Source organism: Cornus florida, unplaced genomic scaffold (assembly GCF_030987335.1).
Source record: "Cornus florida cultivar Cherokee Brave unplaced genomic scaffold, ASM3098733v1 CherokeeBrave_3.0.0_Hap2_Chr10, whole genome shotgun sequence".
In the NCBI taxonomy this organism is placed as follows: Eukaryota; Viridiplantae; Streptophyta; class Magnoliopsida; order Cornales; family Cornaceae; genus Cornus; species Cornus florida.
This window is the reverse complement of record NW_026775580.1, coordinates 49866813-49893999: the sequence shown is the minus strand read 5'-3', so window position 1 is coordinate 49893999 and position 27187 is coordinate 49866813. Positions and strand designations below refer to the sequence as shown.

The window sequence follows — 27187 nt, the reverse complement described above, 5'->3', positions numbered from 1 at the left end:
TCGGAAGAGTCGTGGGCTCCATGGACCAGCTTTAGAAGGAGCAGAAGAAGCTCCACCAAGCCCAGGAGCAGTTGGGGGTCTGACTTGGGAGGTTGTGGATGCACCCACCCCCGAGGTGCGAACCTTTCTTGACAGAGGAACATCATCAAGACTCTGTTCACTGTCAGGTTGGGGTCTTTTCCCTCGTTCTTTCTCCAGAGCGCACACCAGGGCGCTAGAAGGATTGTCCGCCTTTGAGGTGCTGCTCAGATTGGCGGGGCGGACGCAGGTATTAAGGCTGTTGGTAGCCACGACGTTCGGCGTGGTACTGGAGGTGGTGGCAGAAGTGGATGCAGATGCCGAGGCTAGAGAGGAAGCCAAGGTAGGTGCGGGGACAATCCTGGGAAGATCCTTTCTTCTGCCAAAAGAAGGGATCCAGAGTTGACTGATAATGGTGCCGAGGAGTGAAATGTCACTGAGATTCTCGGAGGTAAGGAGTTCCAAGCAAGAAGGAACGTTGTTCAAAACGTATTCTTGCAGATGTGTGATCCTATCCCTGCAAACGTCGTAACCGAGGTCATTATCAGGAATACCCAAAGAATGGCAAAGAAAAGAACAGAAGCGAGGAATGCAAACTTCACAGGGCAGTCACTCTTATGGTTTTTGTATTTTTGGTAGGAGGAAACAGAGCATTTGCCAAAGGCGTTCGGGATGAGGTAATCCCCGGCAGCCGGAGCGAACCAAGCCCCCCGAACCCCAATTATGTTCTTCTTCCACCCCTTTTTCGAGTCAAGCTTGTCCATACAGATGGATCTTTTGTTGAAGGGATAAAAGTGGTAATACATATCGTTGAACCGAATTTTGCTGACCTTGTAACAAAGGAGAAGATTTATAATGTCAAGATCTAAACCTTTGTCACGATTCAGAAACAGCAGAACCGACAGAATCCTAAGAAAATTGGGGTTAACTTAGAGAGGGGAAAGTTTTAGCCTATTAAAGACATAACAGATAAAAGGGTGCAGAGGGAATCTTATAATATTTTACTGAAGAAGTGAAAACAAAGTTTCGCCGGGAAGAAGGCCTGCACCAGTTTTAATGTCTACATTCTTGGGGCACTCCCTAATATGGATGTTGTTAGGAAGTTGGAGTTTCATGCGTAGAATATCTAAATCGATAGGCATAATAAGAACGAATATGATCCCTGGAAAAGTGTGCAAAGTTCTTAAGAAGGAAAAAAAAGTAAAACTAACCTTGGGAGAACTGAAAGCTGCAATGGATACTGTGAGATGGCCGAAAAAGGAGGATCTTTCACAGAGATTCGCCGGAGAAAATTTAATTTGCTTGGATAGGATGAACAATATGTTGATTGATAACAAGATGAGATAGAGATGGCAAGAAAATGGTGAGTAGGAAATAAAGGTTATAAAAGGAGAGTGAACCCATAAACCGAGGCATCAGGAATCCAAAGAGATTCTAATTTCAAAAACATTAATTCCGAGACCAACTGCTCGGTGCCCCACGCAATCGTCTTGAACCGCCAAGTCATCATTAACTTCATTAATAATCCCACCCTAATAAATTAAGGGGGGATTATTGGGGGCAGATGAGGATACCGAAAACAGCGTGGGTCGGGTACAGTCCATATAACGAGAAACGGTCCGGATAATTGGCCGTGGTCCAAACCACACTCTCATAAGACAGGCCCAAAACTAAAGGATCAGCTGAGGATCCATTATGTAATTGAGCCCTTAACTAGAGAAGCCCACAAGGAGGCCCAACACATGGAGTTGGGTAAGAAGCTTCTTGGAGACAGGTTGTAGTCTATAAATAGGCTGCAAATAGAGGGAAAAGGGGGATGGAAAAAAAATCTGAAAATATAATGAAACTCTGTAAAAATTATGAGAGAAATTTCTTGCATCTTCACATACTAAATTAGTGAAATAGAAGAAATCTTATCATAGACCCTTATACTTGGTATTAGATTAAAAATAAAACAAGAGTAATGGTACTTCCACTGATTTATTACATCGAATTGTTACACCGAATGTTTCTGATTGGTTATTTATGCATAGTACATATAAGTAAAAGGTTCCACTTCATTATAACAAATCGCATAAATAAAGAAGTGGGACCCTCAACTTACATGTACTATGCATAAATAACCAATCAGAAAATTCGGTATAATAATTCGGTGCAACAAATCGGTACAAGTATCATTACTCATAAAACAATTTGGTCGATCGGCTGCTCTCATTTAGGGGTGCAGAAAAATTTCGGTCAAACTGAAAATTCAAATTCGACGCAGTTTGGTTCAGTTTGGTTTGGTCACAGTTTTAAATTTATGAAATCGTAAAGATATTGTTTGGTCATGGTTTGAAGTCTTTTAGTGCCGAACCGAACCGTTTACTTATATATATATATATATATATATATATATATATATATATAACATAAAAAAAAATCCAAATCACTTAGAAATTTGTAACAATTATCAATCCTACTGTTCATTCTTAATTCTCTTAGGTCTTATTAATTTATTAAATGATTCTTATTTTTTGTTAATTTATAGTAGTTGAATTTTGTTGATTTTCTGAATTGTGGCCGAAAGTTTATTGTTGAATTAGTAATTTTGAATGTGGTTATTAACAATTCTAAATGTATTCACTTCAGTTCCAAAAGCAACAGAGAAGAATGGATTAAAATTTCTGAATATATTAGTAGTTATGAAAGTATTGGTTGACTTGGTTTATTGTTGTGCATTTGGATTTTGAAATTTGAATACTTCAAGATAAAAAAATAAAAAAATAAAAAAAGAACCGTAAAACTGAACCGAACCAAACCGGTTTCTCACGATTTGGTTTGGTTTGGTTTATTTGGTCAAATGGTCGGTTTGGTTCAAAATTTTCTGCAACCGTTAGGATAGGTTTGGTTTCAAAAAACTTTTAAATCGATCCAAATTGAACTGCGTGCACCCCTATGTGGTATCTCCAACTAATGAACATACACGAAAACTCTCAATTTGCTTTGATATATAAGAAATTGAAAGTTAATATATTTGTCTATTGATTGGGAATACCTCATGTAATAACTCTTGAGGTATTATAAATTATCCCCTGTTAATTTTTGTGGGTTTTATCACCATGTAACCGTGTTTAATTAGTATTTGATAGCAGGTACATTAGGAGAATCTAAGTCTCTCATCAATAGGGTTCAGTCAATAAATTATGTTCTAACTCTTTGGTTCACGTAACAAGGCTCTTTTGGAAATTGGGAGTTTCAATTTTTTAGACTGTTAGATAAAAATAGCAAAAAAGGAAAGGAAAAATTAATGATAAGGTAGAAAAGTGAAGTGAATAAAAAGAAGACGTTTAGTTATCAAGAATTTTTTTTCAAGAAAGTTGTAGAAAAATACCATTTTATAATTTAGATAACATGAAAGTTATTAGAAAATATTTCTACTTACTTAAATTGCCCTTATTATATAAAATATTAAAATTTTAAAATAAAATTGTGTTTCACGAGTTCTTCTATACTTAAATTGTTTAGCCAATTGTTGATTCCTTATTTTTTTTTTTATGTTTAATTCAACCGTAATGAGGTCCATTCATAAAATTATATACAAGAAGTTTTGTATTTCAATGATTTTGTAAATAAATGAATTTGAGTATAATACTATCAATAACTAAATAATTAATTAATAATATTATATATAAAAAAAAATAATGAAATTTTCGAGTTAATTCAAACTTTTGCAAACTACTACAATTTGATTTCCATATCTCATAGAAAACAATACATAGGGAAATAAAGTCCTTGTTAATTGGGACTGTCAAAAGATTTATAAAACTGAATTTTCTCAAAAATAATGAAGTTGTTCGCCTGCCATTCTTTGAAATCCGTAGTAGCGAATTGAAAGAGACACTTGAATGTGATTATGAAACATGGTAGGCAACCACAATAAAGACTAGAAAAAGGAAAGGCAACCACAATACAGACTAGAAAAACTTCCTTGCGTTATTAATCAATAATATATGGTCACATCAGAAAATAATAATAATAATTTTAATGTGTCCTATAAATTAGTGATACTACATTATTATTACAACTATCGTAATTAAATTTTTTTGAAATAAAGATAGGGAAAAAGTCATGGTGTGACAACGACAAGAAATTATTTCATCATTTCATAATTCACGTGGTGTGTCTCATTGTGTGTGTTAATGCGTGTTTGTGTAAATGCGTGTTTGTGCAAATGATTCAAATCCACACACGAGTGTACTTTCTACCCTTCTACTACATTAATCCCAATCGAGTAATACTTGCATCCTACGCAGGGAGGATGAAGTTCAACCTCCCTATTGACGTGGCCACCTCTGAAAATGACACCTGTCCAAAATTAAAAAAATTGCATTTAGATGGGCAAGATCCATTTTTGGGTGTTAAACCCGTTTTCATTATCAGTCAAATGTTTCACCGTTGCAAAGATCCTCCTCCGATCAAACCAGTCTTTGACCGTGGTTGTCTCTATTTTCGCCAGGCGTCACACCTTCAGCTCGATCCCTGTCCTCCTGAAGAGTCTGAGTCTGTTACTATGGAGTACTGATTTCTTGACTCCTTTGTTTACTTTGTTTTTTTGATTCATTTTGATATATATATATAGTTATTTAGATGATTTTGATGGAGCGATGGAACATCCGTTTCTGAGTCAAGGTGTGAATGTTTTGTGCCATATAAATGAATATGAGCAAAAAACGATAGTGAAGGTAGACATGCCTGGGATCGGGAAAGAGGGACTGGAGATTAAGATAAAAAAAAAAAAAATGTCATCCAAATAAAAGGGGCGCGTCATGTCTATGCGTCACCCTCAGTATCACGCACGCGTCGCCCTCTGCCGCTGCTCTCTGCTATTCTCGCCCTCAGCTCCGCTGCGCCTGTTCACACCACTCTAGAACCCTATTCCTCTTCCAAGAAAACCCCTTCTTTGACGGCGCCACCTCTGAGCTCTCCCTCACACTGCCAACTCGCTCACAGATCCAAGTAATATCACATAGTTTAAAAGTAATATCACATAAGTAACATCACCACCATTTATAAGTAACTTTTTTACTATTTTTATATTTCACCACCATTTATAAATAACATCACAGAGTTTAAAAAGTAACATCACCATTTATAAAAGGAAACATCACCACTTTTAATTTCAAATAATAACATAAATGATATGTTGAATTGAGTTATGTTTATAAATTGTGGCATTACTTTTTAGACTATGTGATGTTACTTATAAATAGTGGTGAAATGTTACTTATAAATAGTGGTGTCATTGGCCAAACATGGCCTTAATGTTCGTTAACTGAAGAATGATGTGGCTAAATATGAACCTCTTAAAAGTTCACAACAGAAAACTACATGGGAGCCTCACTGTAGGCGATTCGCACCCGCAAGGTATTACTCCAATCAATATGTGTTTCGGCTAGCGAATCATAAAAGAAAAGCAGTCAATCAATGAAGTGAGAAATATAAAAAATTGTGAGTGAATCGAAGAGACAAAAAGTAGGCACATAAGCAATCTTTTACCTTTCAGTTCCGTGTGCACCCTAGTTTCTCAGCTTATGACTTTAGTGCCATTAAAACTTCTATTTAAGGCCAGCCCGGCCAAAAGAATATAGCAACTACTCCAGTTATTTTAGTTACTTCATTGCCACACACCCAACAACCAAATATGTCTCCCTTCACTTTTTCTGTTCTCTTGGTGCTCATCGGAGCTCTCTGGTCATTCATCCATCGCCGCCTAGCCGCCTCATCAGCAAGGAACCACCAGAAACTACCACCCGGTCCCCGAGGCCTACCGGTTATCGGTAACCTCCATATATTGGGTAAACTGCCCCACCGAGCCCTCCAAGAGTTAGCCAAAAAATATGGTCCCATCATGTAGCCAAAAAATATGGTCCCATCATGTCCATGCGGCTAGGCTCTGTGCTAACCATAGTAATCTCATCGCCCCAAGCTGCCGAGCTTATCCTCAAGACCCATGACACGGTTTTTGCTAGCCGGCCAAAAGTCCAAGTACCTAACCACTTTTTCTATGGTGGAAAGGGTGTGGCTTTTACCGAGCATGTTTCTTATTGGCGCAACGTTAGGAAATTCTGTACACTTGAGCTTCTAAGTGTGACGAAGATCGATTCATTCGCGGGTGTCCGAAGGGAGAAGATAGAGTCAATGGTGCAATTGGTAATGGATGCAGTGAAAGCGAGTGAGGTTGTGGATTTGAGCAATAAGGTGGGCGAAGTGATTGAGGACATGACGTATAAAATGGTTGTTGGGTGCAGCAGAGATGATACGTTTGATCTGAAGGGTATTGTTCATGAGGCCTTACACTTGGCAGGAGCTTTCAACCTGGCTGACTATGTTCCGTTCCTCCGGGTACTTGACCTTCGGGTAATTTATATCAATCTATCTAAGCTAAAAAAGATAAATTAATAATTTTAAAAAAGGCAATACATTAATTACATATTTCTTTAAAAATTTTAATTTTTAAACAAGAATATTTAATAAATTTTAAATTTTAAACATGAACTTCTAATATAAAACGAAAGAAGTATTAAATACCAAAAATCAAATCACAAAAAAATATTTTTAAATATTGAATAGGCTGACTATGACCTTAAAAAGATGAAATCAAATCACAGAGAAATTTTTTTTTTTTTTTTTTTTTTTTTTTTTTTTTGGGTGGGGGAAGGGAGACATTGTAGTTGAAAGCTTGTAGTTCCACCAGACCACCTACCAGAAGAATTCTACCATGACATTGAACTCATGTTAGTTATATAGCAAACCATCTTTTAATACTTAATTTTATTGTGCATTCAAGTTAAGTCATCATGCAATTCATATTAAAATGGTCTATTTTACTATTTTAAAAGTTGATAGTTTAATTTTTTCAAATTAAATCAAAATAATTTGACATTAATCAAAACTTTAATAACTGACAGGACAAGAAAAATATAAGTATGTCAGCTTTAAATTAGCCAGCTAGTGTCTCCTCTCTTTGAAGAAAGTTAAGGTAGCAGGATATATATATATATATCTATATTATATTTCTCTTTGCACTGACGTTAGTTTTTATATTATCTTATCAAATATACAAAAGTAAAACGTTACTTTCCTGTCACAATCCTAACCTCTGCTAAAAAAGAAAAAATAAATGCAAAGAAATAAGTCGAAGGGGGAACAGTGTTACCATCAACATCATTTTTTAATATTTTTTGTCTATTCGTGTTTGTGGATATATATATGTATTTTACTATATATTATATATGTATTTTATCATATACTATGTTTTATCCGGATATGATAAAAACTATATACATATAACACAGTAGCATGGAGGCAAGTATTGGTCTAAATGCAATGCAAGCTTATAAAATCATGTTAATTCAATCATGTTGTCCTATTTATTTTCTTTCCTTTAATTTTTAACATAATTTTACTTATTTTTTTACCCAAAACGCTAGTGCGTTTGGATCGAGTTCAGTTAGCAGGTAACGATCTTTTTTGTAAATCATTCTCTAGGGCACAGTGGTTTGGAATTTAGTGGGCTGGAATTCAGAATTTGAATGGACCTTACTTGGGCTGTGGTCCACCTCTTTTTTGAACTCTTCTTTTGCTCTTTTTACTTGGTTTGTATTATGGGGTATGCCCCATTTATTTATACATGTTCTTTTGTTATATACTCACTTATTTACCAATATATATATATATATATATATATATATTATATGAGTAGTCAATTTACTGTGTAGCATAGACCCGCCCAACATCCAGACAGCCCAAGAGCGAATAAAATTTCAAGCCCAAGAAGAGGCCCACAAGAGATAGAAGCCCACAAGATAACCTTAACCCTATTAATTACACAGAGTCGGGTCATTCATAATAACAAAAAGCCGTTGCTAGCTGTTGGGAGACATTTAGGGATGGATATCCTCATTTCTGGTGAGATTTCAGGCAATCAAGGTTTTATTTTCTCCCCTCTATCATGTCCAACAAATAAGAATACTATGCTTTTTTTTTTTTTTTCTTTTCTTTTCTATCTATCCAAATATGAATAGATATTATTGCTATCAAATTTTTTTTTTTTTCTCCCTCTCTCTTAACTAACACCATCCACTCATTTATTTTCTCTCATGTTTATCTAAACAGAGCCTAAGAATCCGACAAAAAGCATTCTCCTCCAATTTCAAATTCAATGCATCAATTCGATGCTTTCAAACACAACATTCAGGGACGTGAGAGGCTCTCGCTGTGGATGTCAATAGTTCGAGTCTGTTTATATTCAACTCATAAACTTAGTCTATACAAATTAAGCTTTAAATTAATTTAAGTATTAAATTTTCCCATATATAAATTAATTCAAGTGTTAGTTGCTTCTTCAATCTCCATTCACATTGATCTGTCAACATGTCATTATTTTCTTCTATCAAATTGTCACTCAATCAAGCATATGGAGCCAAATCTTGTTTGCACATTAACTACCACATACTAGTATAAATTTCACCCTCAAATGGCCACATCTTAATTTCGATTTGGGCCTTCACTGAAACCTCAATTATTTCTAATGGCCTTTGTATACATGTCATAATATTCTACAAAATTAAATATAAACCAATAGGCAACAATATATTGTTCTAACATTAAATAATTTATGATTATAAAAATGTAAATGTCATTAATTTCATGAACGTCCTTCAGGGATTGACTCGACGCCTAAAGGCAACCAGCAGTGCCGTTGATAAGATCTTGGAGGTTATTATTGATGACCATGTTGAAGCAGCAGCTAGAAATGGGCAACAAAGGCCTGACAAAAATTTCATCCATATAATGCTATCATTGATGAACCAGTCTGCATCAACGACCCATGACAAGCTATCGTTCATAATCAATCGAATGAATATAAAAGCAATCGTATTCGCCATGATCATAGGAGCTATTGACACGTCAGCTATAGCGATAGAGTGGGCCCTCTCCGAGCTCATTAAGCATCCGAGGGTGATGAGCCGGCTCCAAGAAGAGGTAAAGAGTGTTGTTGGAATGCGTCAAAAGGTGGAAGAGACCGATTTGGCGAAGTTTAATTACCTAGATATGGTAATTAAAGAGACTCTGAGACTACATCCAGTTGGACCATTGCTTATTCCTCATGAGTCCATGGAGGACATTGTGATAGATGGATATTACATTCCTAAGAAATCACAAATTATAGTGAATGCTTGGGCATTGGGATGTGATCCTAATGTGTGGTCCGATAATGTGGACGATTTCTTTCCCGAAAGGTTTATTGGAAGCAACATAAACCTCCAAGGACGCAATTTTCAACTTATACCATTTGGGTCAAGTCGAAGAGGATGTCCGGGAATGCATTTAGGATTAACGACCATTCGATTAATGGTGGCTCAATTAGTGCATTCCTTCGACTGGAAGTTGCCTGATGGCATGTCATGCGGTGAGTTGGACATGAATGAAAAGTTTAATCTCACAATGCCAAGAGCCAAGCACTTGCTCCCCGTGCCAACGTATCGCCTTGGTGACAAAAACTTGTGAAGAAGTATACCTTATGTGAAGTGAATTATCCTTATTTCATGCTATTGCTACTATGCATCTAGATTGGCTTGCTTGCAAGTTGCAATCATAATTAAATAAAGTCACTGTATGTGTGTGTTTGTACGTGTGTATACTATACAATGTTGTTTGTTTATATACTATATAATTTAACCACGTGCAGAAAAAAACCAACTATTTGTGCACTTGTATGAAAAAATTACATGATTCTTATTAGGGACCGGGGAGTTAAGGCCTAGGCCACGAGTCCCTAGATTTTATCCCTATTATATTATATATATATATATATTTTATAATTATATATATATATATATTTTTTATAAAAATATAGAAAGTGCTTTCTGAATTTTCTTATTCCCTCATATAATTTTATTTATGTTTTTTATTTTTTTCTCTTAAATTGTTTCATTAATCCTTATATTCTATATCTCTAAATTAATTTCATTCGAAAAATATCACTCTCTTTCTATATATACTCATAAACATTGACTTAAATGCATGTACCCTTAATAAAATTTTCTGGCTCTGCCCCTACTTCTTATTGAGGTTGATATGAATACAAGAACATATATAAGTTGAGGCGTGTTAATGTTAGGTTTGTGATTTTAAGTGAAGTTAAAACATGGTTATGGTCTACTTATGGCCTTGGATAGAACTTGACAGGAATAAGAATTAATGTAGCCAATTCCAAATAGTTGGCACAAATTTTTTTATTGTAGTCAGGCTCTTTAGATTTGAAAGTTATAATTTAAGAAGAAAAAATAGTTCTACGAAATACCATGTTTGTATATGATATTTGTCAAACACTGATACTCCGGACTCTCTTAGACACGTTTTCGACACTTCATGATCGTATTAATTATTTAAAAATAAATTTTATTATTTAGAACATTTAACCGACACATCTTGGACACATGCCGAACACTTCGTTAATACATTTTGAACACTACACCAATGTTTCTTACACTCTTCGTCTTATATAAAACAAACATGAGTAATGATACTCATACTGGACATTTACAATGAATTGCCTAAGTAATTAGAAAAGTAAGCCTACCAATTGACGGTAACTATTCGGTATAAGAATCATTTTCTAACAAATATGTGGAATCCATAATAAATATGGGGTAAGTGCAAAAAACACCCCTGAAGTATATCTTTCGTAGCGCTTTTATCCCCTATTTAAAAAGGTGTGCAAAAAACACCCCTATTCTTTTTAATTTGTGCAAAAACACCCTCAATTAATATAATGCCCATTTTACCCTTTTATTCTTCCAAAAATACTTATACCAAACCTTACTCTCCACCCCAAAACCGCAACAACCAGGCAAAGCCAGTTCGTGAGATTGAAGCCTTCTTCATTATCGTCAGTGACCATAACAGGTCTTGATGCACCGGTGATGAACTGGGTCTTAAAGCTCCATGAAACTATTCTAAGACTGAAGCTCTCACAAATTTACTTAGAACCAATCCTAAGCTACTAAAGCCAAACGGAGAATTTGCCCCAACTATCCATGGTCAGTCTTTTTGTTTTCCATCTTCTTTATTGACATCCACCCAAATCGCCATCGTCGGCTGCATAACCACTGCCTCCGTCCTCTTCTTTCTTGGTGTCACTGGCCAATTGCGAACTTTGGGACTCTCAACTATTAAAATTTTTGGGTAGGTATTGGTGGGTATGGCGATAGTAGTGGTGGTGATTGAGGAGTAATCAAGCAAATACAATGGAATTGAACATGTTGGCAACCAACAACCCATCTCTGAGCGCCGATTGCCAATTCTTGAGTTTTCAGCCCCTACCCACCGCCGGAAAGGGTCTCTCGCACCCCCACGCACTGTCAATGCTCGTGAGGTTGCACCCACCTGTGCAGGTTCATCTTCTTCCCCAAAAAACCTATATTAAAGAAACCCAGTAAGTAACTAATTCATTTTTAACTTCCAAATTAAAGAAAATCCAGTAAGTATGTTGCAATGTTCTAGAATTTTCGTTCCAGATTTTCCAGGAAAATAGATAATTGAAAAATGGATAGACAAATTTTGGGAAGAGAATAGATTTTTTTTGTGTATATGAATGTGTCTAGAATTAAAATTAATTAATTTTATAAAGTTATTGGAGGTTGTTGAAAAAGAAAAACTAATATCCACATTACTAGTGATAATACTGAAGATGGGTTTGTGTTTGTGAGGTTTTTGACCAACAAAAGAATATTTCATCGGTCCTCTATTCTGGTAGTTGAACTATGACTGATTTTGATGTCAATTTTGATCTTAGCTGTAGTACCTGAGCTTAAACAACTCTTCACCAGCCTATGAGGTTCTTTTCATCAATTCCATTCTAGGATCCCAGCACCAAGAAATATGCCGAGAAAGTCAACCAAGGCAGGGGCAGCCACACCGAAGATGAAACCTCCAGCTACAGGGACCTCTGCAACTCTCAAAATATTAGTCTTTAGCTACCCTTTTTAGTCATTTCACAAAACATTAATTTTTTATATATATATTATTAAATGTGTAACGAAGAACATTTTAGTCGTATATGTGTGAGTAGGACTTATTGCACAAATATCATAGTTTAGAGATGTTTTTTGCACGTGAGGGGTGCAATATGCATTATAAACATATTATAATATAATATATAGTTTAAGGGTATTTTCTGCACTTGATCCTAATAAATATATATGGTGTCCTGTCCTATTTATTTCGTATCTGTATTTGTATTCATATCGGTATTTGTATCTTTTCTTCTTAGTTTGTAAGTTTGTAACCTTGTACCTGTATTTTTTATTTTTCTACCTGGATTGGATGGTTGAGATTTGTCATGATTCAAAAAAAAAAACAAAAAAAAAAAGGGGAACGATTAGGACTTCTGTCTTGTCCGTGCTAACCCCAAGCAGGCCTGCAGGCAAAATAGCGATTTCTCAGATGAGAAAACTCTTTTCACACCAGAGAGAGAGACAACGAACAGCTTGGTTGGGCTGTACCTAACGAGTCAATTCTTCGGAGTCTCATCGTTTTGATCCAAACGGTGACCATTTGAAATCGTAAACAGACGTGAAAGCCAATTCCAGATCCTTTCAATTTCTCAAACCCTATTGCATTTTGTCAGATGTAGAAAGCAAATACTAGAGACAAAGAGATTCTTATTTTTGGTAGGTTAGAAACTTTGTATATCAAACTAGCATTGCCCATAACGTATAACCGGTAAAAGTAGTCACAGAGAGAGAGAGAGAGAGAGAGGTTCGTCTATGGCCGGGATCTTTGAGTACTTTTGGTCCGGAGATTCGAACCCTAGAGGGGAACAAAGGAGTACATGGGACAGGGATCTTGTACTTGGCTTCTCTCCTCGATCAGTACCCTCCTTCCAATCACTCTCTGTACCCTCCGCCGCCTCCACAGCTTCCCACTGTAAGAAATCAATTGTTGTTGTTGTCAATTGAGTTTTGTTAAGTGAATTGTGATTTTATGTGGTGTGGTTATAGGTGAATTGCTTATTGGAACTCTGATGATATTGGAAAGTTGTATTTTGGTTTCAGTTTTCTTGACATTGTTCTTTGAACTCTAAATTGCAAAAGAAATTATATGCATAGAGTGAAAAATCATGGAACATATATGAGAGTTACAAATTATGGAAAAAGTCCCGATTCCCACAAAAATCAGAGCACTAGAAAGATATAATATATGCCACCTTTGACGACTTGATGTTCTCTTTTGGTTGCTGAAAATTCCTATTATTGTAATGTTTCTTGATTGCCAAGTAGCTTTCAACAACGAGTACTTACTTTTTGGGATCACTTACCTGATCTCCATTTCACCATTATGCTTGTCAAAAGGTCATAGGTTTAGTTAAACTGCATACAACCATATTATTTATCATTATCTCAAACCATGTTGAATTAGGTCTTCCCTTTCACATATCGTTACCCTACCCTAGTGCGCTATTCAATTTGGAGACAAATGTAAATTGAATCCCAAATGTCCCAAAGAAACTTTATATATCTAGAAGCATTTGAGTGCAGCTAGAAATGAAAATCAAGGACGAGAGAGAGAAATAAAATCTCTCTTTTTTTTTTTTTTTTTTTTGGGTAGATAATAGGTTAAAGAGAGATTCAGATCTAAGAACTTTATTTATCAAGCAACCGAGTCTATCTATATTATTGGTGAAAGTAGTGTGTGAGGGGATCATCAATCTCCTGGATCTTTGAGTACTTCATCGTGTCTGGGTTATGTTTGGAGGCTCAAGCCTGGACGGGGAATAGAGGGTTACATGGGACAGGGGTCATGTACTTGCCTTCTCTCATTGAACTAGTACACTCTTGCCCAACCATTTTCTCTATCCTTCACTGCCTCTATAGCTTCCTGCAGTAAGAGTTTGTTCATTTAAGGTTTCTGTATTCTTTTGGAATCAGAATTTTGTTTAATTCATTGTGAAGAGGTCATAGTTGATTGCTTATTAGAACTCCACTGATACTGGATATTAGTGCTTTGGTTTCAATTGTCTTGGAATTGTCAGTTAGGAACTCTAAAATATCAGAGAAACTCTATAAAAACAACAAGAGTATGAAAATTTTATGATAGTTACAAATTGTAGAAAGAGCCCTGATTTCCACAAAAATCAGATACACAACATCATTGAATTGATAAGCAAAAGTACAGGATAAATTATATGTATGATATTTGAACCATAGCTGACCCCAAGTAGTTGGGAAAAAGGCTTGTTGTTGTTGTATTTGAAACCATATCCTCGGATGCTTCTTTCTTGTTTTTTAAAATTCTGTTGTTCTACCTTTTCTCGATTGCAAAAGCAACTCTCAAGTCTCAACAAAGCATTATCTCAACTATTTGGCGTCAGCTACTTGTTTTTTGTTTCATCATTATGTTCTAAGGCCATGCATTAGTTAAGCAACACACTATCATATCCTTCCTTATCATCCCAACCCTTTAATTTTGATCTTTTCCTTTCCATAATATTACCTCAATGTGGGCACATTGCTTTTCCTTATGAATGCAGTTATTAGTCTTTGCTGCATTTCATATATAGTTTTGGTTGATTTTCTCTCATTTATGTACAGTGGGTTCCACTTTAATTGTATCACGAATTTATGCATATCTAATTTGATTCTTAGTCGTCTCAAAGAACATTTATCTTAACACATTATTGATTTCTCCAGTATGAGTCCGAATTGATTTTTAGATATTGTTGTACCCAATTTTAGTAGTTGCTCAATCAATATTTTCTGAACTTTGATAGTACGACTCATAAGTTTACTGTTGCAAAAATGGGTATAACTTTAAATATTCTCTTATTTTAATAGATAGGTAGGAAAATATGTTTTCCCTAGCCATCCTACATTTTCTGGTTATGATCGTATTTAAGATTTTAGCTACCCAAGACATACCATCACGAATCATCCTCAAACACTTCCAACCCTCAATAAGAATGTCATTTGGTCCAAAACCCTTGCTACTTTCATCTTTCTTAATATGTTCTTTTTCCCCACACGCCCTGATTGTCTGAGTAAATTTATTTATTTTTTGTAATACTTCTAAAGTTAGCACATTCATTTAAGTCTAAGCTTTCCATATGATAATCACTCAACAGCTGGTGATGTTCTCCTACACGGGGTGTGGAAGGGAAAACCATAGACTTACCCAAACAAAAATGAAGGGCCCTACTGTTCACTTTTTAAGCCCCGTGTTTGGTACATCAACAATCAATTAGATTTCGTAATGACTTAAGCATCACCATTTGTACTACAAAAGATTGAAGAAGTGGCTCCAATATAAGAAAGAACTCAAAGAATTGGACAATGAATAATCAAGGAGCCCATTTTGGCCTCCACAAGATATCTCTTCAATTTTATTATATCCATTGGCAAAATGAGCCGTTTTGGAAGGAACCAAGGATATTCTTGACCCTTGAGGAAAATATTAATCTTCAAAATCCACGGAAGTAGAATGAGGGAACATATCATCATATTAGGCTTTAATACGTCAGAGTACATGCATAGTTCAATTCAAACCTAGAAAGGGGTGAGTAGTTATTCGTGAATATTAATTGTGTTAGGTCAATAGGACTTGTGTTGATAAATTTAGTAGATCAAAACATCGAGTTTGTACTTTTACTTAATTTCTAGCTTAGTTTAGAAATTTTCAAAAGTTAGTGAAGTGACAGTTACTTCTCCGAGTTGAAGATTAACTACATGCTACATCAAAGGATAATTCTTCATCGACAAGGGTAAAAAGGTAATCTTACACAATGATGCACTCACCATTTAGGGTATATGCATTGCATATCTAGAGTTTCCTAATTTTTAAGTTTCTAACTTATTTTTATTCCTATATATGTTTCAAGAATGCAAAATTAATTTTTTTTTTCCTTAGTTGGGTACTCACACACACATGCTTTCACTGAGGCTCGAACCATGACCTCTCTTTGAGACGTAAGAGTTTGATACCGCTAGGCCACTGGCCTGTTGGTGCAAAAATTAAAATTTGAAAACTGCCTTTATAAAAGTTTTATAGGTATAAATCTGCACAAGGGTTCGATTGATCAAGGGATCGATCAAGGGCTTTTGGAGTAACTTTGATCGATTGATGTTCAATTCGATCCATCGAGGTGTTCAAAACAACAGTTTCCTAATAGGTTTCAAACTCATCTAAAAACTAATTTTCTCACTACCTCTTGGCCCCTATGAATAAACTTTTGGGTAGACCTACACACATAAGAGGGACACATCTAATACATATTTTTGAGAGGAAATATTTGTGAGGTTTTTGTGTGCACTTTTCTTTTGCATTCATCATATGCATAAGCTAGCTTTGGTGAGTGTATTCATACATGTGTTGATACTACTGCTGCATACTCTGAAAGACCATTCAATACTTTAGTTCCATCCACAATCAGATTGACAAACCAGATGATTAGTGGGTAAGACCGATTCATTAGATAAGCAGATTCGTGAGGAGCGGATGTTGTAGATGAGCGGATTGACGGTGACAAAATTTGGCGTCATCTGTGTTTGGAGGTAACAAGGGGTTCAGGACTTACTTAATAATGGATTTGGTTTGCCTGGACCAGGTCCCATGGTTTTTCTCTTATATGAGGGTTTTTCACGGAAAAGTCTGGTGTTTATTGCTTTAATATCCGTGAATTGCATGATTTTTACATTATGCTAGTTTGATTTTCTGTTGATTAAGTTTAATTTAAAAAATGGCTAAAATAATCAAATTGTTTTAAAAGACCTATTCACCCCCTCTAAGTCTAGATCAGTAGACCTTGCGCAACTCTATATTAGAGCCTCGGTTTTTGGTCCGTAGCACTTTCAAAATGCTTTTAACTAATTTCTAGATTTTAGTTTGGATTTGATTATTTTTGCTTCGTTTCAATATATCCACATGTCTCAATCACAATCATATATGCAATGAAATAGATAAAACAATAGGTAAAAATATTTAAGGGTCTATTTTTACATGAAAAATCCTAGACTATGAGGCCTTCAGTCCATGCATGAACAACCCATTATATTGAAAGTTTTTTATTTATTTTTTGATAAGTCATTAAAGGGAAAGGTTATATAGCCTAGGAATCGGATTTTACCCCTCTGGAATAACTCAGTTACCTCTAATTCTGAATTACACACGTTCTCTCACAAGAATGCTGCTGTTGACAACAAACTTGTTCACCTACAAAGTTTGCTCTCCTTGGTTGTTAGATTGCACCCCGGTCTTCAAAATACTTGATTGATTGATTGTAATAATCTTCAATTCGCTCCTTGCTTTGATATTATCAATCACATAGACAATATGGTGGTGGACAATGTAGTCTGTCCCGACTTAAGTATTTTTTTATTTCCACCTTAATATTCTCTTTGTTAGGATAACCTTTTACTTAGACTAGTCAATACTGTATCTAATCACGTTACAACCTAATTTGTTCTTCTACTTAATTCATTCACTTTGGCATAACACTTTAATTGAGTGTAAATTTTGTTTGAATGCAGTGTGTTCTACCAGCTGGTGTGGACTTCTATGCAACAGGCTTTGATTCTAATGATGTTTCAACTTTTCCACGGAGTTATCCCATTGTTTTAACTGGTATGCAGGTTCGCATATATTTACAGACATATTCAAGTGTTCTTTTTTGAAGGTTTGATTCGAAAGTATTTGTACCTAGTATGGATTATTATTATTATTTTTTATAAGTAAAAATCGATTCGAAAAGCGTTCAAAAGGGGATCGCGTCCCTAATACAAAAACAAAAGTGGAACCTAAGGACCAACAGAGTCCAAAAGATCAACTAAGTCATTAGTCGAGGAGCAATCGCTTCCTTTCACATAACAGAGAATAGAACGAAGAATCTGTGTTTTCAATGTCGCCACAGATGTTTCCTTTCCTTCGAAATTTCTGCTATTCCTCTCTCTCTATATGCACCACCAAATACAATGTGGAACTATCCTCCAGTGGTCACGAGAGTGGCTTTTCACTGGGCATCTTCTCCATGCGTTAATCAATCCTATGGAGGACTGAGGCATTATCCAATGGACACCAAAAATGTTGAATATGAGGTTCCAACAATCATACGCCACAGGATAGTGCAAAAGAATGTGATCCACAGACTCACCATCTGTTTTACATAGACAACACTAATTAACAATAGTGTTTCCTTTTTTCCTTAAATTATCCAACGTCAATATCTTACCCCAAACGGAAGTCTAAACAAAGAATGCAACTCTAAGTGGACCCTTAGAATGCCATATAATCTTCCATGGGAAATCATTACCAACGAAATTGGATAGACAAAGGAACATGGACCGAACACCAAATCGTTGTGTTTTTTTTGGTTTGCCTTATTTGAAAAATAAAATAACCTTGGCATTGTTTTTGTGTGCCTTTACCTGAGTCTTAGAAGACTATTTGGCATTACTGTGAGGGGTTCAGCTAGTCCCTGCGGAATATATAGTAAACTTGTAATTCTTTCCCTAATTGGTTGTCAACTTGCAATTCTTTTTTCTATATGTCATCTTCTTGAACTTCAAACTGAGGCATAGGTTGAGGTAAAATGGAGGCATGGGTTGAGTAAAGGAAATGAAGACACTAGATGAATTGAAGACCTCTCTTCATCATTATTCAATGCATTGAGAAAGCCTTTAACTTATCGGAGACACGTCTGTGGAAACAAAATTTTCCCCTTTTCGGGGATGATAGTGTAATTAATGAAGACACATTTTAGGATCTGATTTATTTTGAGCTTGATTTTGAACATGAACAAGGTGCATGCACCCAAGCATAATAAAGGAGGAGAATTAGACCAGACTTCAAGTGATGTAGTTCAGAAGAAGCTCAAGGAAAGATAGATTCAGAGAGAGCAACTTGTGGGTAATATGTTTCGATTTTAAAGTGAGACACACTTAGGAATTTACATGATAAAGCTTGTGTTAGTGGACTACCTTTTTATGTTTATTTTAGGTTCCGCTGCTGCTGATCTGATTCTAATTCTTATATTTTATGTGTCAAGGGTAATTTATAGGGATCCATGGATTATCCTTTGGGTCCCGTTATGGTGTTGAATATTTATTTTGTGGATTTTAACGAGTTTATATTGTGTTTTACTGGTCTGACAAACTAGGTTTTTTAAAATATTGAGTCCAACCCTATTAGAATTGGGAATACTTGAAAATTAATATATAAATATGTAATGCTTTCAATCAAATGGATCACAAGTTCTAGAGAATTTTTTTAGTATTTATGCTTTTTGTGGATCATGCATGCTATTCTAGGTGCAATGCCTATATTGAATCTAGGGGTGGTGCTCAAGTCATAACTAATCATTTTACTTCTTTACTTCTTTGCAATTTTTAAGCCTTTGAAAACCCTACAACCAAACCTGTTTTAATCATTTCTGCTTTCAAAATTCTATTCACAAGCCCAAATCTCTTCCTTCAAATTCTCATCATAGCACACGGGACTTGAACTCCCAAAGCTTACCGGTCAACCATTATCAAACCTTCAACCATTATCTCTTCCTTGTAGCCTTTATTTATTTATTTATTTTTGATAAGTAAAATGTATTAGAAGACGTTCAAAAGAAGACGTTCAAAAGGGGAACGCATCCCAAGTTATACAAAAAACAAAACGGAACTTACGATCTCAAAGAGCCCAAAAGGTCCACAATATCCTCAAGAGAAGAATAATCTCTCCCCCAACCCCAACCCCAACAAAAAAGAGTACAAATAATAGAAAATTTCAGCACCCCAATGGAGGATTCCTTTCCATCAAAGGATCTTCTATTTCGCTCTTTCCAAAGGCTCCACCAAACGCAAAAAGGGGTCACCCTCCAGAAGACTCTTGCCTGAGCCCCCACCCATTGGCCCCTCTAAATATCCAACAATTCCCGAGAAGTCCGAGGCATGACCCAATGAATACTAAACAAACCAAAAATAAGACTCCCAACAGTCATGAGCCACAGGACAATGCAGCAGCAAGTGATCCACTGACTCCCCATTCAACTTACAAAGGCAGCACCAATTAACAATAATATGTCTTCGCTTCCTCAAGTTGTCCAAAGTCAAAATCTTACTCCAAGCTGCAGTCCACAAAAAAAAGGTCACCCTAAGAGGCGCCTTGGACAACCACACCATCTTCCACGGGAAGGTAGAGCCATGAAAACTAGAGAGGCACACAAAAAAAAGATCGGACCTGGAACATCCCTGAGTAGAAGGCACCCAAATCAGGGAATCTGCATTAGTGTCCTCCACCTCCTGTCTGTATAGGAGAGCCAACAAGCCAGTGACATCATCCAACTCCCAATCCTGAAAAGATCGTCGGAATTACACATCCCAAGACAACCTCCCGCTATCAAGGCCATAGCAGTTAGCAACCATAGCATGTTTGTCAACAGCAATCCTGAATAGCCTTGGGAACAAAAGAGCCAAAGGCCTATCTTTGCACCAGGTGTCCTCCCAAAACCGGACAAACCTTCCATCCCGAACTCTGAATCTAATATGTTTGGAAAACTCGTCCCATCCCTCTCCAATGGCCCTTCACACCCCCACTCCACTAGCAGACCTGACTGGCCTAGCTGACCACCCCCCTCTCTCCTCCCCAAAGCGACATGAAATAACCCTTCTCCATAATCTATGCCTTTCACTGCCGAATCTCCAAAGCCACTTGCCAAGGAGAGCACTGTTGAAGGGCACTAATCTTCTAATCCCAAGCTCGCCTAACTAAAAAGGCCTGCAAACCTGCTCCCATCTGACAAGATGATACTTAAACTCCTCTCCACGACCCCCCTAAAGAAAGTTTCGTTGAAGCATCTCAAGACGTCCAACAACAGATGCTGGGATCCGAAAGAGCGAAAGAAAATACGTTGGAAGGCTTGACAAGATACTTTTCACTAACGTAACTTTACCCCTTGGAGAGATATTGCTTTTTCCAACCAGCTAATCTTCTCTCGACCCGTTCAATCACTGGGTCCCAACTTCCTACCCTCCTAGCCGAGTCCCCCAGCGGCAAACCTAAGTACGAGATAGGGAAGCGTTGCGTCCCACACCCTAAAACAGTAGCCAAAGTGTCCACCTCCTGAACCTCCCCAACAGGGACAAGCACACTCTTACCTACGTTGACTTTCAAACCAAAGACAGCCTGAAAGCAAACCAAAACACATCTCAGATACCTCAACTGGGACACCTCTGCCTCGCAAAAAACAATAGTGTCATCCGCAAAGAACAAGTGAGAAATCTCCATCTGCTGAACTGAGTTGGGGCCGATCTTGAAACCCCTGATAAAACCCAAGTCCACCACCTTTCTCATCAACTTACTAAGAGCCTCCATAACAATAATAAAAAGGAACGGGGAGAGAGGGTCCCCCTATCTCAGACCGCGAGAACTGCCGAAAAACCTCGTGGGAGACCCATTCACCAACACCGAAAATCTGACGGTAGAAACGTATGAAGAAAACCATTTCCTCCATCTCTCACCAAAGCCCATCCTCTCCAACAGATAGAACAGGAAATTCCAGCATACATGATCATAGGCTTTCTCGATATCCAGCTTACAAAGAACACCAGGAACCCCACTATAAAGTTTAGAATCCACACATTTACTGGCAATAAGAGTGGAATCCAAGATCTGTCTACCCCCAATGAAAGCATTATGAGACTCAGAGATAACGCCATCCAGAACCTCCCTCAATCTAAACGCAAGGACTTTTGCGATGAGCTTGTAAATACACCCAATTAGACTGATTGGTCGAAATTCCTTAATGTTAGAGGCACCACTCTTCTTAGGAATAAGGGCAATAAAAGATGCATTCAGTGATTTCTCAAACCGCCCCGTGGAATGAAACTCATGAAAAGTGCTCATAACCTCGTACCGGACCACATCCCAGCTCTCCAACAGAAATCTCATAGTAAAGCCATCAGGGCCTGGAGCCTTATCACCATTACAACTCTTTAGAGCCTTCAGCACCTCCTCCTTTGAAAAAGGACTCTCTAACCCATCTCTTTCCAAGGCAGAAATAGAATCAAAGTGAAGCCCATCAAGATGTGGCCTCCATCGAAGAGGCTCAGAATAAAGCCTTTGGTAGAAAGAGACAATACCACTACGCACCTCCTCCTCCGTAGTCAAGACCACACCATCCACACACATCCGCCCAATGTGATTATTCCTCCTACGAGCATTAGCAGTTCTATGGAAAAACTTGGTATTCCGGTCTCCCTCTTTGAGCCACAAGGCCCGAGATTTTTGGCGCCATAAAATTTCTTCCAAAACTACAATCTCCACACATTCTGCCCGACAAGCTGCTCTTCTACTGCGTTGAGATTCAGAAAGAACACCCTCTCCTTCTAATCTATCAATCTCGGCAATATTAGCCAATGCCCTATTTTTCCTCCACTCCAAGCTCCCAAAAACCTTCTTATTCCACCTTTTGAGTTTATTCCTCAAAAGTCGAAGCTTTTCTGCAAGAATAAAACTCGACGTACCCACCACCAGGTTCTCCTCTCACTGTTTACACACATTTATATATATATATATATAAACACATGTATATGAGATCTGTAATTGCCTGATAATAGAAAATTTTAATATTGAGCGGTTTCATGGTTTATTTATCACTTGCCTTTATGCATCACGGGAAAAATATCTAACATCCACACCGCCATCTGCTTTTTCCCCTTTTTCTCTCTTTATAGAATCAAAAGTTCAAAACCTATTTACCTATATCAAAACCCATATCGGCATATCATTTCAGATTGTTCAAAAAATCAAAACCCGTTTCTTTCAGTTTCCATCGCCTGCTGTTCCAGTTCGGGTTCGCCGTTTGCAAGCTTCAGCAGCTGTCTCTCAACTCTCAAGCTTTGCCGTTCGTTTTAGGATTGCAGAGAAATGCATGGACGGCGGCAGAGAGAGAAAGAGAAAGAAGAGAGAGAGAGAGAGAGAGGAGAGAAAAAAAAAAAAAAAAAAATCAGGTTTTGGGTTGGGTTCAGGTTGAGCCCGAACACAACTCGAATATGTTTGGGTTTTGACAAAACCCAACCCGAACATGACCGATTTGTGAATATAAGCCCCAGTTTCAAAATTTTTGGGTTGGGCTGGGTTAGCCCGCCCAAGTTGCAGTCATACCCCCTCTATTATCAAAAGTATCCATAAACCCCTATCTATAAAATAAAATAAAAACCGTAAACTATAAAAAGCTATCAGATTAATTTCATGCCCGTGATCGACACGTTATTTAGATTGTGAAATGATAAAATTGATCTTATGATTTAATGTTAAATGAAAATTTGATTATTATTATTCTAAAATTACAAAACTACCCCTTTAAGAGGGTTTTCTTCCTCTTCATGACCCCTTCTCTTTCTCTAAATTTAAACTTTTCTCTCTCTAAAACAAGACCCAGTTACCACCCCCACCACACCACACCCATCCACAATCCCTCCACACCACCATTTTAGTTATGGTAAACATAAATTACAAATTCGTATAACTGTTCCACCAAATTGAGCATATAAATCATCACATTGTGCACAGAAGCGAGCACTGCCAATCTCGCATACTCTTTTCCAGGGCACATTCTTGGTCCACCTCCAAATGCGACATATGTGTAAGGAATATGGCTCTCACCTTTTTGGTATCTTGTTGGATCAAACACGTCTGTATCTAATACACCTACAAAATTTGAAAGGCCAAAATGATACGTGCATCTCTGATTTGCTTGCATTTTCAATTTAAAGAGAGAGTGTGGTGGCTATGATTTGAGATCGTTGTGGGTTTGATTGGGATTGTTGTGGTTTCAAATGGGTGGCGATGTGGTGGCGGGAAAGGTGGAATGCAATAGCCGGTGAGGTGAGAATGCTAACATGCCGGAGCCGAAGAGGACCAAACCCAGAAAATGCCGGCAGAGGCTGTAGGGATCCAACGTATTATATTTGTATGTGTGTTTGTGTGTCTGTAAATGTACAAAATACCAGTGTGAAAGAAGAGAGGAAAGAGGGGTATTTGAGTCATTTAAATACTCTTATATTTTTAATCAAGGATTATTATTTTATTAAAGGGTAATAAAGTCTTTTTCTACTTTTTTAGGAACTGTTTGGCTGCAATTTATGACGGGTGAGAGTGTTCAAAAATTGACCAACTTTCATCTGACTGTCAATAGAGCAAATCTCAGGGGGTGCGAGTGTAAATCCAGTTAACTAAAAATAGATTTAGATATTTGATCTATCATTCAAAAAGAAAAAGAAAAAAAGGGCAACTACCTCAATAATTTATTAAATAGAGAAGTTTTTCAATAATTTAAGAGAGTCTTGATAGTTCAGTTTTATGATACTTAGCAATAGAAGAAGGTAGAAAGGGGAAAAAAAAAAAAAATACAGTTGAATAATTATAGATTCCAGTTTTAGATTTACCATCCAAAAAAGAAAAAAAAAAAAAAAAAAAGAAAAAAAAGAAAAGAAAAGCAACTAAACCAATAATTTATTGGGATAATATCGCTTGCCTCCCTTCAGGTTAAGCTTAATTACACGCGGTATTCATAACGTTTAAAAAAATTACACTAACCTTCCTCCAAATTGAGGGGCATTTTATTTCAATAATTTTTTATGTTAAATTACTGCAATACCCTCTAATATTTTATAAATATAACATAAAAGTTTTTTTTTTTTTAATTTTTAAATTGCTATACTTTTACCAAAATACAGTCTCCAAATCGGGCATAAAGAAGATAGATAGCGACTAGTGGTCAGCAGGCTATAGCAGTGAAGTGAAGGGCTTTCATTCGACCTATGCGTGCGTAAGAGCCGTCGCCGGGGGTGACTGTGTGGAGGTAGACGTTGGAGGCACGTGGCAGAACAGGTTTGAGCCTTAAATTTGCAGACGATGAAGGTAAGAGTAGAGCCACAATCTTCACCGCTATCGCGATGGCCATAGCCACCACCACGGCCATAACAAAACCACCTTCTTCACCACCGCCCACCACAGCAGTCCTAGCCACAACCACAGCCACCATCACCGCGACGGCCAGAGTTGCCATCAACGTCGTCGCCACCGCAACATAAACGTTGATCATACGCCCCCTCTCTACACCAAGCTCGCCACTACCCGGATCTGGAGTCTAGCGAGGTTCGACAGAGCCGTGTTGTTCGGAGACAACTCTAGGATCAGAAACCTCATTGAAAATCCTGTGCTTCTGTTTAAAAGAGAGAATTTCATTCCAATTTTGTTGATGATTTACCTATTGTCGTTCAATTAGATCTATGTATATTGACCTCATCTCCAATTTGATTTCCCCCCATTTTCCTTCTTCCTATTGTGTGTATTTTTGTTTTTGTTTTGTTGAACTCTGTTATGTGTATATATGTGTGTATATATATGTATACACATATATAGATCAAGTGAGGGACAGGTAGTGTGACCAGTATATATATATATGTATATATATAGAGTGAGCAGTGTGTTATGTACACACACAGAAGAGTTAACCATGTTCACAATCACAAAGCATGAGGTTTTGGAGTGCAATTTCTTTTCTAATAGTAATTTTTAATTTAAAAATTAGGGTGTATATGCCTTTATAATTTTTTAAAGGCTAAATATGGTATTCCATACTTAAAAAGGGATGACATCAGCTGAAAAAGGTCATTGATTGTTGACTATTACTAGGAGAGGGAAACTGTTATGCTGGAGTTAACCTTAAGGGATGTTACTGTAATTTTTGAAATGTTAAAAGTATTATGTATAATTAAGCCTAACGTCAAGAAAGGTAGGTGATAGTATCTTTAATTTATTTGACATAGAGGTTTTTGAAAATTTAAGAATAATAATAGTTATCACAAAATTGTACAAAAAGCTTATTTAGCTTCTGAAAATGATTTTTTCAATATTATACTAAATTCTTTTCGAATCCTGTTTTTACGAAACTATAAAGAACAATATTTTTGTGAATTTGATATGAGTTTGAATACTGAATTTTTCTCTAAACGTAAAAACCAAATTCTAAAGATGTGAAAATTTAATATACAACTGTGAGTCAAAAAAAAAAAAAAAAAAAAAAAAAAAAAAAAAAAACAACTAATTCAATGCACAAGACTCGATGTCATTGCCGGATTTACTTAAACAAGATTTTAGTGATTGCTAATCATCGACTGAATCTTTAAATTTTCTCTCAATCTCTTGAAAGGTGGTGGTGTGGTAATTCAATCGGGCTGGGATGCAGAAACACAAGAATTAGAATGACCCACACCCACCTCCACCTCCACCTCCACCTCCATTGCCATCTCTAACCATATGAAGAAGGGAGCTGGAAACTGCATGAGTGGCACTTATTATGCACATGGAAATGCTACTGTTCTTCTTGTGCTTTTTAATTTGTACAATTGTGAGTTTATTTTAAAGAAAATTAAAGCTCTTATTTTGTTACATTGTTTTCTAATCCCACATCAATATAATAATTTTTATTATTTTTTATCCTAGTCTTCTGCTATAATGTTCTATATCTGTAATTACCTCCAAATTGGATTGCAGGTAACAAAATGATTCTTCGACATTTCTTCATCTCTAAATAACATAATTTCTTCTTTAATTATAGGTTTAATTAAAAGGGTAAAGTGCAAAGAAACCCTTATGCTATATAAAAAAATAAAAATAAAAATAAAATGTCCTAAAGATCTCATAATTTTGTAACAAATTTGTCCCCATTTTGACAATTTTTTTTTAGGGCATTTAAGTATTTCAGTCTTTAATTTTTCATAAAAACCCCAAAATTTGAGAAATTTTTTGTAAAAACCCACAAGACTCCAAAATTTTAATAAAAATCACAAATCCTTGAAATCAGTATTTTTTTTCATATTTATTTGTCTCAAGGGTGTTTTAGATATTCCCATCTTCAAATTAATGCATTGTCTTATTTGCTCTATTTAAAAATTTAAGGTGTTTTTTTTTTTTTTTTTTTTTTCAATACTAAGAGGATATTTGCACATTCTGTATACATCAAGGATTTTTTTTGCACTTCACCCACATTTAAATGTGCTACATTATATGCAAGTGACCTTTGGTGATTTGTTTCAGCTTATATACAAGCTTATTTATAGAAATATGAAACCTCTGA

The 27187-nt window shown here is 36.4% G+C and overlaps 1 long non-coding RNA gene and 1 pseudogene across 1 annotated transcript; both read left to right on the top strand.

The window, feature by feature from the left end:
• The first annotated feature begins 5655 nt into the window (after window positions 1-5655).
• On the top strand, window positions 5656-9689 carry LOC132279752 (cytochrome P450 CYP736A12-like; annotated as a pseudogene).
• Window positions 9690-12323: 2634 nt separating this feature from the next.
• On the top strand, window positions 12324-17818 carry LOC132278542 (uncharacterized). The gene is made up of 2 exons (XR_009471072.1): window positions 12324-12993; window positions 17589-17818. It is a non-coding gene; the product is annotated as an uncharacterized LOC132278542 (long non-coding RNA).
• Window positions 17819-27187: the final 9369 nt, after the last annotated feature.